Here is a 12,947-nt window from a genome sequence, read left to right on the forward strand (position 1 = left end):
TACCTGAGATTTTTCTCAACTCTCTACATGTGTGTAGTCTGCCAATCCGCATTGTGCTAGCGGACTATTAGCCTCTCATATTGAGAGGAGATTCGTGCTCAACAGTGAGCCGAATAAGGGCTGTTAATGATGATGATGATGATGACATAGAAATAAATAAACTAAAACAGACAAACTATGCAAGTATTTTTTAAACAAAAGGTAGGAATTCTGAATAGTGGATCCTTTTGAGCCAGCGTTTTTACCAAACTTCTCGTTGTAGCTCCAGTGTCTCCGGTGTGCCTGCCGTTCAAGGGTGCTGGACTGTTTGAAGACTTATACGCCGTTAAGATGACTGATGGTAATTGTTCTTCAGGAGTTTGAGTATATTTTTTGTCTGTCTGTCCGTATTTAATGTTGACCGGGTATCACGCTGAAACTACGGAATAAATTTAAATGAAACTTGGCACGATTTGAGACATAAAAATTGTGTGTGGCCAATTCCCTAAATTATCTGTACTTATACATTTCAGAAACCGCTGACGTGGGTAAAGAAATGTATAAAATGAACTACGTTGAAACCCAAGAATGCGAACAGTTCTATCGCATGCACGAGGTATGGTTTTCTTCCTTACATTCTTCAATATGTGAACTATAAACATAAACGCACAAATAACAAAGATATTTGTAATTTTGTTTGAACGCCCATACTAAATCTAACGATCATTATGATCAACGACGTCATTAATTCGTGCCATGTTGTATGGGAGGTTTTTCAGGGATCCGCGGCAGCACCGTAAATATGACCCTTTAAATCCCTGTAGCTCCGAAAGTAAAGATCGCAGATATCCTTTTACTTTTAGAAAATTGCTTAAATATTAGCATACTCCTAATTTATATACAATTAAAAAATCTGTAATCATCCCTATTGCAGTTGAATCACAAAGTGATGTCGCCAGTGAAGCCATTCTGTGCGGCGCGCGCGGCGCAGCGCGAGCTGTGCGTGTGGGACGGCGGCGTGGTGCTCATCACGCGCCAGTCCTGGGGGTTTTGGAAACTTGTAGGTAGTTCTGTCTTTGTGAAAGTTACCTACTTTACACCTAATGTCAGCAACTGACGATCAAGTAAGCTCACGTGCCTGCAACGCTAACGACTTAACAGCCGATAAAACTGATCGTGTGTTGGTCGCGCTGCAGGCAAATGGGCTAATCGGATGGAGACTTCGCAGATTAGGCAGAGAGACAATATGCTGCGAAATATTTTTAGTAGGTATAGCTCAGTTAAGTTACTAGAGAACTGTAATCTAATATCAAGCAGCGGTGCTGGAACAAGCGTTACAATAGTAGAATGTAGAAATTTAGGAAGCGACGGCTAACAAACAATTATTTAGAGCTGCAAGGAGCTTCCGATTGATTTGCACACACTAGAATATAATCGTAAGGAAATCGAAAAGCTGATGTGGCAATGGTAGGACACAAAGAAGTGCCGGTGGAAGTATAGGAATCCTAAGGTGCTGGAATGGTGAGTCTGCAGTTGGTCGACCCCTACCAAAGTGTTGGTCGATACTGGCTCACAACCATAGTGTTTGAAAGATCTTACTATGAGGCACCAATGTCCATAGCAAACCTCCATCTGTTGATTTGATGATGATGACATAAAGAAGCGGGAGATATCGTTCTTCTGTTTCAGATAGGCTTCAGCGTCCGCGGCCCCGGCTGCGGCGCCCCGACACGCTTCCTCTACGTACACGACTACCTCGAGTGGATCGACGCGGTGGTGTCCCGCGCGCCGCTCGACCAGGAACACCAGGACGATACCACGATCCTCATGTTCAGGCGACTGTCGCCCGTCAAACTCGTCATGTACAGCTGTAGGTAGTCATGTCAGTTTTGAACATGCAAGGAACATGCAGTGGCGTCCACAAAATTGTTAATTAGGGTAACATTATACAAAATGTAAAAATACCTCTCCAATACAGATTTGTAATAAGTCCTCAGGTTAAGCAGTGCTTTTTTGCATCTGTAACATATCATTCGCCACTGTGAACATGATATCCTCCAGCGCATATTCTGAAAATGGGCGTCATGTGACATTTACAAAAAAGTGACATAAAATGGTTTTCCAGCAAAAATCCGCCAGCCGAAAGACATAGGGAACTGCGTGCGCGGCCGGAGAGGAGGCATCATATACAAGGACGCCACGGAACTGCTCATCAACAAGAATATCGGCCAGGGGTTCTTCTTCGTAAGGCTTCTACTTTTTTATTCCCTTGTATTCTCTGATGATGTTAAAATAAAAACAATACAAGACAATTTCAAAATTCTGACACTAGGGAATCGAACAAAAAGGCATATTACTATTACCAATTGTGCCAAAGAGTAACTTCTTCAAATAACACTAAAGTCTAAAGACTAAAGATAAGCAAACTTTGTTCTAAGTACGAGCGGGCGATGTAGCGAATGGCTTGGAGTTTTTCTGCGTGATTGAATCAGAAATGAAGAGATCCGCAGAAGAACCAAAGTCACTGACATAGTTCAGCGAGTTGCATAGCTGAAGTGGCAATGTGTGGGGTATATAGTTCAACGATCCGATAGACGTTGGGGTTTCAAGGTGATGACGCTGGCTGGTGAATGGTGACCCTACACCTGTGGACCGACGACAACAGGTGTGTTGTTGGCAGATCAAAACCATGTTGTGGTGATCAAGTCCATGCAAGAGGCCAGCAGATTCTGGATGATGATGCTCTAAGAAGAATTGCACTAAGTTAGGGCAAGGCTATGATTTCTCTGGGCAGTTGTCGGTGGCTCAAGTGGCTCAAATGAACTGCGCGCGGGTGGTGATGGACGTGAACTCTCGCACCAACGCCGCGGTGTGGGTGGAGCACCACTGCCACCCCGACCTGCGGGGCGACCAGCGGGGGATGCACTTCAGGGATCATCGACAGTTAGTATTATAGTATAGTATATATACTGTCGGTGGCTCAAATGAACTACTACCGTGGATAAGTCCGTGAGCCAATGGAGTTTGGACTGTAGCGTAGTATTTTTAATTTTTCGAGAAAACTCTAGCAATCCGTTAAAGATCTAAGCGTCCCTAGCGAAGGGTTGCTCAGCTAAGGATCTGGTGATGGGAAACAAGATTCCTTATGACATCCCGTAGAAAACATCAGAAGACAGTAGACAGCTCATCTGTCTACTGTTTTCTACGGGATATAATCTGGACTTTGCTTTGCGGCTTTGAAGCATGTTTCAAGGACATGCTTCAAAGCCGCAAGGTCCAAATTCCATAACCGGCCACCGCACTGACCTATGATACTGAAAGGCCTTCATAAAATGAGGTAAGTCTGGCTATTTCAGGTCTATATTTTAGATTCAAGTTGAGAACCATACACGTAAATATGTATTTCCGCAAGTTTTGGTTGCACAAATACACATATTAATGTTTTTACTGAGCTGTTAGCTACTACTACTCAGTTAGCTTTTTTTTTAATTCTTCACTAGTTAGCCCCTAACTACAATCACACCTGATGGTAATTGATGAATCTTAGATGGAAGCAGGCTAACTTTTAGGCAGAAACGCTGAATCGCTCGCTCGCAAATCGTCTTTGCCGGTAGGGTGGTAACTAAATCCACCGCGCATGTCACTGTGCCAACGAGGCCGACAAAAACCAACTGAAGAAACTACTTAAAATTTGATCTGATTTGCGGTAACTTGCAATGTGTGATTTTCAGGAGGGACTGTTTCATGTACTTCAAGAGCGTCTCCTTCGTGGAGTTCCGGTTCTACTTCTCGTTCAAGGCCACGCTGGAGGTCTCGCTGTACGGTCACGAGGAAGACCCCAAGATCATTCCCAACCCTTTCCGTCAAACGCCCAAGACCGACGTCTGGTTGCCCACCTCCTTCAACTTGCAGCCCTGGAACTACGTCCCGCTGGCTGCCTGGTGGTGGGGTATGTGATGCTGACACGGAAGATCATGAGTCAAGATTCTAGCTTGGCAAGAATAGAAGTGCTTGGCAAGTTCGTTGATGACACTCTTATGATGTACGAGCGGGTGTGAAGTCGTGCGCGCGGGGAATCGCCCCTCGCTGTCCATCGGGAGTGTTACGAAGGAATTCGCCAAGCTATACCATTAACAATCCATATACGGCTCACTGTAAAGCAAGTGTCAGGGGAGGGATCAGACTAATAGTCCACCACGATGACCCAAAGTGCATTGGCATATTTCACACACCTAAAAATTAAGAAAATTCTCAGGTATGCAGGTCCTCACGATGGTTTCCTTCATCATTTAAGACACGTGATACTTAATTTCATAAATAAACATAACTCGAAAGTTGGAGGTGCATGCTACGGACCGGATTTGAACCTACGTTTTCGGATTTAAAGGCAGAGGCTATCCACTGGGCTATCACTGCATTGTGTGTGTTTAATCAAAAACTTTGATTTTTTATCAGTAAATATGGTGCTTCTGTGGGTGTTATTATTTTATTTAAAAACTTAAGATTACAAATTAAATGAACACAAAATTGAGTTGTCCACTAAATGTAAAGTTTTTTATTTGTATAGTTAAGTAAGACTAGTGTAGTTAACTGGAACAGGTGTCAAATGAAGCGGTACAAATAAACAGGTAGCTACCTAATTAAAGCGATATTTCTAAAGAGATTTATTATCACATATATCTTGCTCTTTTATGTACCATTATTACAACTTTGACACGCCATTTTAAACTCTATTACTTGCTGTATAATAACTGGAATTGATTGTGTTTAGTATAATTCTTGGTATACGTGTGAATAGGGTTGTCACTTGACAGGTTTTTTGTGGCATTTTTTATTACCGAATCAAAAAGGATTCCATTTTTTTAGCATGTTTTTTTATATTTAAAATTATAAGTCAAGTGTTAATCTAGCATTTGACAGTAATGTGTAATGCCATTGTAAGTCTATGTGTAATACTTCTATAGAATAGATACCTTTTTTATGCAATATAGGCTTGCGCTTGACCACATACTCTTATGTATTTTGTGGCTTGACTACAATTAAGCCGAATGGAAAGCATTATACCTAGAAGATGCGTATAACCAACTCTTTATTTTAATAAAATTTGCTAGCTCTGATCTTATGTTGTAATAGTAAGGTAAGAGGTAGAAACAGGTAGAAATATGGTACGAACTAAGGTAAAACACGAATATTGAAATGGTATTATTAAACATAAAGCGCAAATACCACAGAAGCTAATGCATTATTATCTATTGCAGTGGATCTGATATTAATAGATTTTTAGAAGTATTTTTTAAACACGTAAAATTTTCCATTTTCCCTCCTAAAAGTGAAGCTCAAGAAAGGGGACCTAACCAGAGATCTCTCAGATTTAAGTAATTGTCCGTTGCTGTGGAGACATTGGAAGCTGCATTATAGTTGTGCTAAACCTCCTGTGTGAAACCTAGTGTTGAAATTACTTTAAACTATTGACTCATTTAGTTTATGTAACGAAAAAAAAATATAATTTATCTGGGTTAAGTTTCATAATTAATGTTCGTTATAATAATTTTAATATTTATAGCGGAAATGACATTCGGATTTATATAGGTAGGCACTATAAATATTTATAAATGTTTATATACTTAATATCGTGTTATAAAATCTTTCGAGTTATTATTTCGTTCGTTTACTTAAGCATGCAGGTAAGTGGGCAGCCCTGTACGTTGGGAAATGTTGTCGAACAGACAGACAAAAAGTGGTCGGGTTCAACGACCTGGTCGCGAGCGAAATGGTATTTATTGCGTCGCCTTTATCAGCCTTATCGCTGCAAGCTTGAGCTCCACATGTCTTACTAATAATATAATGTTTGTCACATGACTAAAGATTCCTCTTGATGTGTTTATCATTGACAATCTATTTATTGACTGCTGGGTTATTTATTTATTCAATCAAGGACTTTTATACAAACTAATATAAAGTTAATAGGCTATATGAAATACTGAATTATTTTTTTGTTCCAAGAATTTTTTAGTTAGAATTCTCTGCGACGCACGGGGGTGTAACAACTTCTCCAACCAACACCACCGTACGCACGTTACGCCGTCGCTCTCGGTCATTATCATTAACATCTGATAGTGGTCGTTAATTTGGGATTCTTCTCTAAATTATTTTTTTATTATTATAGCTTTATTTCCACTTAACAGTTTTACAATACATAATATGTTACAATAAATTTTAAAGTAATTCTGTTATTTTGTTATGGGTAAAAGCCCCCTATGGGTAAAAGCCTCCTCCATCTTTTTCCATTTTTCCCTATCTTTGGCCATATGCATCCAGTTTTTTCCTGCTGTTTTTATTATATCATCGACCCATCTCTTTATCTGTCTTCCTACATTTCTTTTGCCAATTGGGCCCTGCCATTTAGTTGTTTGGTAAGTCCACTCTACATGCAAACTGCAAAAAATTCATCGTCTAGCCAATGGTGTATCGCTATCACTATTTTTGTGCATTACTTAAGGGGTTAAAGTGCTAACTTAATATACGGAACCCTACACTGCGCGTGACCCGACACGTACTTGGCCGGTTATTTTTACATTGCGACGTAGAGCTCAAAATAAAACACAATGGCGTGAGCCTGCTTTCGAAACATTTACTCGTGTAAATGGTGCAAAAGCAAATATCGATTTCTCACAAGTTTAAACGGCGAAATATTATCTGTACGCGCCACGAGAGCCTCTATCTCACTGTCTGCTATCAGCTAACACGATCTGTCTATTCAAAAACCAACAATAAATAAACACTGTTAAGTTTCAAATTTCATTGCAGACGAAATCAAATCGAATAACTCCAAGGCTCAAGTTTAATTAGAATCATTTTGAACCTTATCCCACTGTCATAAGCGTGTCGCTAACGAATGTTATGGGCGCATATTTTAGTATGTTAATGTGTTTTATCGATGTTTGTGACGGTTTCATGTCTTCATATAGATTTCGAAATAAAATGTTTTTTTTTCGTATGGGTATAAAGATACGAAGGAATTACTTAGATAAATAAATAGATGCATTATTGAGTGTGCGTTTTTTATGTATGTAACCACTTCATTTTATAGCTAATTTGCATAGGCGGTGAATATTGTAATAATGATATTAAATAATACAAAATATATTAGCTAAGAGTTGAAAGAGTTGAGCTCGTCCGTGGATACCTACCTACCTACTGCATACTGGTAGATTTTCTATATTTACGAAAGACGGCTTGGGTTTGGTTGTAATAGTATGTACAGAGTACACACATATGTTTGAGAAGCAAGAGTTTATGTGTAAAACAAAACGAGCGTAAAATATGCAGAAACATGTTTATATATCAATGCCTATGAGTGATTAGCAACGGTTTGTTGGTAAACGCTGATTTATCAGTTATTATTTTCTGGGGAAATCCGAATTCAGGGTACAACGTCCGTCAGGTCCCTGTCTCTCTTCCTTTACAAAATGACCTAGTATTTTGTAAAGTTACAGCACTGTGACGTCATTCGTTTCCATGGCAACTTCGTTGTTAGTGTCATTTTAGTTCTGGCATTCTATAAACAAGTTCAAATTCGAATAAATCACAAAATCACAGATCCCATCTGTCGTACTGTCGTACTACTCGGCTACTACAAACGTAGTCTTTAGATACATAATTGGGGGAAAGGATAATTTATTTAAAACACAAATATTACCACCCTAGTTGTAGTAGGTAGATATTAATGAAGTACTTGATGCTCGTGGTGGCGAGATGTAGCGCGTTGATGTCTTTTGTACGATAGCATCTCGGACGTAGCCTTCGAGATGATTCCGTCGATACGAGCATTGTACGCCGCGGCGTCCGTTGTGGATTAACTTGAGAGTTTTGATCTCTATTATATTCTATATTTTCACATCTAAATCTATAGTGATGAAGATAAAACTTCGTGTATAGAAAAAATATGTGAGATTTGTCATTAAACTTTAAGGCTGCTAGTACGAGCAGCTAAAAGTTATACAATTATCAAACCAATTCAAATTATCAAATTATTAAATTTGATTTGATGAATACTCAAAAGTTTAACTTTAATTTTCAACTACTCCGCTTTGGTTGAAACGAAATGTTAACCCAATTAATGAGTTGTTTAACATTACAGTCATTTAAAATTTTAAGCAAACCGCGCGAGCACCATTGATTTTTTCAGAATAAATATTTTATTTCAAGATATAAACATCTCCATTCCAAATTTAAGCCTAATCCATCCAATACTTTTTGTGTAAAAGAGTAAATAAACTAGCATACATTCATACAAACTTTGGCATTTTTATCTTATAATAGTAGGATTATTTTTAGTGTGAGTGTTTAAGTGTCGTAAGCTCCTTAATGGGACCTCAGCGGCGTCATCAGGGTTTTTGGCGGCCAGGGAGAGCGCCGACATTATTAAGCTCATCGCCTGGTGAGACCCGAAGGCAGAATCAGAAGAAATGTGAGGAACAACTCTCAGGTCTCGGCACATCTCTTTTGAGACTCGCTCAGGTTAGAGGTTCGTTTGGGATAGATGGTCTGAGTGAATGAGTCTTAACGTGTATAACGCCCTCGTGACCGTGGATGGATCCCCGTTCGGGTGAATAAATAAGATATTTAAGCTCAAAAGGACTAGAGTTCAGAGCCGTAAAGTCAGTTTAAAAGAAAATAATTGTACAATTTACATCCACAGCTATTCCCTTCTAAAATAAGCCTCAGTAATAAAGTAATAAAGCAATTACACTTTTATTTATCAGACTGTATCTTGATTACCAAACTAAACAAATTAAAACTCACAGCCATTTGTTCCACAACACAAAAGATGTGTTTTTTAGAGAACAATCGAATTCTTTAGACGAGTTTTCGATAAACGAGTTTCGTATAATAATAGACTTTGAAAATGTAAATTGTTAATAGATATTTCTATAGCGATGGAGCTCGGTAAATATTTGTTGTTTCTTCATATACGGCCGGTCTCCGTGGCGCAGCGGTAAGCGTGGTATGGTAATTTACAAAACGGAGGTCCTGGGTTCGGTCCCCGGCTGGGCCGATTGAGGTTTTCTTAATTGTTCCAGGTCTGGCTATTAGGAGGTTTCGGCCGTGGATAGTTACCACCCTACCGACACGATGTCCCTTTCCCCTACCTTTCCGGTACGATGTCGTGTAGAAATCAAAAGGGGTGTGGATTTCATCCTCCTCCTAACAAATTAGCCCGCTTCCATCAGATTGCATCATCACTTAACATCAGGTGATATTGCAGTCAAGAAATAACTAGTAAAAAATAAAAAAAAAATTGTATATATATATAAATAAAGCGCCTAAGTTATATTTGAAAAGAAAAAGAGTGGCCTGTTGAATTGGGCTTCCGCTTAAACAAAAACTACAAACAATGTGTCACGATAAAAAGTATAAGGCTTTTTGATAGAGCAAACAAAATTTCTTAAAAACTAGTCTACGAATGATTTATGCTTACAATAGCAAATAATAATCAACGTTATCCTAAATTTATATAAATAAAGCGTTATGAACAAACAAACTCATGATGTCATTTAATGTATTAGATGAGTGGAGTAAATTATAGGTAGTACGTAGTAGAGACGTACGGTTCACTAAAACATTTTTTCCCTTTCAATGTTAAAAGGTGCATTTGAAGCGATGTAATTGATGGTTTTTATTAAAGTAAAGTTCACTTAAGTGCATAGTTTACCTCTCTACGTGAAGAGGTGACAGGTGGCTTTTACCCTCGGTTACGTAAATGGTTCTACTATATATACCTCCCTCGTACCAGTTCGTAAAACCGCGTAACTGGCAGAGAAACTGAGCTATTGATTTTTTATATGCCAGAAGTTCATGGGTTGTCGCTTGACTGACAGTTGACGGTTAGTTATGTTGCCTTTACATGGATTGTAGACTAGAAACCTTACCTCTTATAAGGTAAAGGTAAAGATTGTGAGGTTGTTTAGGGGGTAATTTCTGGATTTACTGAACCGATTTTGAAAAGTTCTTATACCTACAGAAAGCCACGTTATCTGTGAGAGTCATAGGCTTTATCGGGTAGCGTACAACGCGAGTAGTCAGCTTGTCGTATATAAAAACCATACTTCTAGTACTTGTGTTACCATTCAAAAACAATAAATCGCTTTTCTCTTTTGAGAAAGAAGTCTTATAAGAGGTGTAAAATTGAGTTATAGGTTTGTCAGGTAATCTTAATTTCATCAAAATATCTACAGCAATAAAAAGTCACATAAGAAATACAGTCAAAATGCTTGCACGAAACTCAATAATAAAAGAACTTAAGTGCTCACCAATACTTCCTATAAAGATCCACTCGTACTCCAAATAAATGAATCCCTTTAAAAGTACACACACACTCGATCACTTCACTTATACATCTTTGCACCTTGCTCGTCACTTATCACTTTGCACACTTTTTAAAACGCGCATAAAACTTTTACGTTTAAAAACAACACAACCTTTTCCACCAAGAGATTGCCGCGGACTAATGGGCACTACGTTCGTATTGGAATGCCCACTGTCTCTTTTGCACTTACCGGTTTACTTCGAACCAGAAAGAGATGGAAATACAGAGTTGCTTCAGTATTCAGTGAGTAATTTTTCACCAAAAAAAGCTGCCAAGGGACATCGCAATGTTAAAGTACAATGTACTGCAATATGTGAGAAAGAAGTCTCCATACTTTCTTATTACGTATCCAAGTTAGCTTTAGTATGACATAATTTTTGTGTAAAATACACATTTTGGTTAAATAAAAGGTTTTTCTCTCACATTTTGTTTGCTCAATTTATAGTAAGTAATATACTTACATTGACTGGGAATTTTTTTTTCTAATAATATTATAAAGACCTATTTCTGTCATGCTGTGCAGTAATAGAGTTGGAATAACTTGTGAATGGATATGTTGTTGTATAAACCTAGATATTATGTTACTGGTAAATCCTATTTACCGACATAGTAATTAGTTGGTAACCGTAATTATTTCAAAATAAAGGACGTAATTTTCGGGCTTTTCGCAATTTAGTACATGCTAGGTTTTACCACTGATGCTCGGTAAACGTTGAAAAAGACAGTTGATGAATATTGGATAGTGGGCTTAAGTATCTGTATAAAATTTTGCATTTCGAACGTCAAGATATATTGATACTCGAAACTCTAGGCGGGGATCGAACCCCGACCTCTCGGTAATCACTGTGGCTTCTTCACCGTTGAACTATTGATTCTTAAAGTAACAAAGTTAATTGATATGCAATAGTGTATTGACTAGATAGTAAGTAGTAGGCGTCATTGGAATCCATTAGATTTGGTAGATTTGATGATAGAAAGAATAAGTGATACTTTTTCAGCGGTGGGGAAAAAAACTACAGACTTTATAGACATTTTTATCTTACTTAAATCATACTTACTGAAATCATCAGAAAACGGGCGATTATTCAGAAAATTATTTCATTCAAAATAAGTAAAAAAATAACCGCGCTCGTGGCTCGTTAACAGAAATATAAGGGTTTTATTTTGTAACTTTGGAACCCTCCCATTCCTTTACGTTACGTTCAAATACTCAGATTTTCGAAATGCACGCCTTTTAGCTATAAACTCACCTACCTTATCTTAATCTGACGTGCTGGTTAAGTATTTCGGAAGTTAGTTTTTATTTTTGGTTTCCTTAAACGTACCCACCAATATTAAGGGCTCATACCTGGTGGAGGTACTGAACAACGTGCAAGATATACTCCCCTATGATCATCTGCCGCGCTCGAGTAACTGCAAAATTCCCCTCTTGGGCTCCCCTACTACTACGTGGTACGCACAGAACCTGAAGTTCCCAGGTTCCCAGGCGCCTTGTCCCGGAATTCGCGCTCCATCGGTTCGCTATCTCATAACGCAACCATACATTAGCATACACTGTCGTACGGTGTTGTATGTATGGAATGTTGGAAAATAACGTGTTGGTTTTTTTAATACTATTGTGTTATTGTTTATGTAATGGGGCTGTTTTTACTGAGTAGGTATTGGAGATATGGTTAAAGAAGCTTTTTTAACCGATTTCAAAAAGGAGGAGGTTCTCAATGCAACACGTATGTTTTTTTAATGTTTGTTACCTCATAACTTTTTCATTTACTAACCAATTATGAAAATTCTTCATTTGTTGAAAGAGCATACATCCCATTTCATTTTCATGAAAATTGGAAAAGGTTGAGTGATTTTGTGTTAAAATCAAAATAACTGAATTCGTCTTTGAATACGGTTTCATTTTTATGTTAAAAAAATATTTTTATGTATTCGTATGTAGACCCGATTTGTAAAAACTCTTTTTTTTTGATCTGATTGTGAAGGTACGACTAAATGGGTGTATACGTGTATGTTTGAGTTACTTTGGCCATATAGCCCGTCGCCTTCCCGATAACCTGGATAAATTAATAGTGGTGGGCAATGTGGAGGGGAAACGACCACGCGGCCGATCACCTGACCGCTGGTCTGACCAGGTTAAGTCACTCACTGGACTCCCGGTAACAACAGCCATTAGAAAAGCTGAGGACCGGATTGTGTGGAGGCAAATTGTTAACAACGCATCGAAGGGACTGCAATGCGGACACGACCTTCAGCAATGAAGAATGCGACCAAGAAGAAGTGTATGTTTGTTACTCAATGTTACGCCGAAGTTACTGAACCAATTTGGCTGAATTTTGAAATGGAAATAGATTTTATCCGAAATAATACAAAGGCTACTTTTTAACCCGGAAAATCTACAATCCCGTGGGATTTGTAAAAACCAGAATTTTACGCGAACGTAATCGCGGGTCTCGTTTAGTACTATAATTAACGTTTATAGCGTGTAATAAAACGTTTATCACGTAAATATTGCGTTAACTCTCGACAAAGGCTAATCAGTAATGATCGTAGAAATATAGAAATGGCGTGCATTATTACGAACTAGCGGACACCCGCG

General features: G+C 38.4%; 1 protein-coding gene across 1 annotated transcript in view; it reads right to left on the reverse strand.

The window, feature by feature from the left end:
• Positions 1-10,498, reverse strand: part of LOC112044082 (uncharacterized) — a 63,746-nt gene extending 53,248 nt beyond the window's left edge. Inside the window, exon 1 of the mRNA XM_052887236.1 lies at positions 10,293-10,498. The gene's annotated coding sequence lies outside the window, so the exon portion shown is untranslated. The remainder of the gene's footprint in view (positions 1-10,292) is intronic.
• Positions 10,499-12,947: the final 2,449 nt, after the last annotated feature.

This window comes from Bicyclus anynana, chromosome 19 (assembly GCF_947172395.1).
Source record: "Bicyclus anynana chromosome 19, ilBicAnyn1.1, whole genome shotgun sequence".
NCBI classification, from domain to species: Eukaryota; Metazoa; Arthropoda; class Insecta; order Lepidoptera; family Nymphalidae; genus Bicyclus; species Bicyclus anynana.